The following is a 655-nucleotide window of genomic DNA, read 5'->3' as shown; positions in this document are numbered from 1 at the left end:
ATTACTATAGTATATTAAAATGTAGGTATTTAGCAGACACTTTTATCTAGGTGACTTTCAAATAAGTACAAAGAAACAACTTACAAAAATAAACTCACAAAAAGGGATCTGTCAGGCCTTAGCTTTACAAAACAGTACAGAGCTAGGTTTTTATATAAAGGTACAGCACTACTTATAAAGATATATTAGTTACTTATATGCTCATATAGGGGGTTATGGGTTACACGTATAATTAAATGTATTTTTTATAACTTCAAGATTAAATATTAATGTGTTGTCTGATACATAGTTCATTTAAGCTTCCAACTTTATATTACGCATCATTTTATATCTGGTGGGGGCCCAAAATTGTCCTGTACCTCTGTGTCACAAAAAAGACGAATCATTAGGGATGTGGGAGACTAAAAGATGGAGAGGCAGATTCACTGTACGGAGCGTCCTGACCACTGTTTTCACTCTGCAGTCTGAAAGACTTTATCAAAACTTCATGTCTGAAATAGACATTATTACACAACTTATTACACTAAATGATGAATGACATTGTTTGAGACACTTATTAAACTATATTATTGATCACACGTCACTGACACCATTACATGATGGTTTAACAGAGCTGGACAGACACCCCCATTCTCTACAGAGCTGCAGTATTGCA

The sequence above is a fragment of the Danio aesculapii genome, chromosome 12, assembly GCF_903798145.1.
Source record: "Danio aesculapii chromosome 12, fDanAes4.1, whole genome shotgun sequence".
Classification (NCBI taxonomy): domain Eukaryota; kingdom Metazoa; phylum Chordata; class Actinopteri; order Cypriniformes; family Danionidae; genus Danio; species Danio aesculapii.
Note: the sequence above shows the minus strand (reverse complement) of the source record.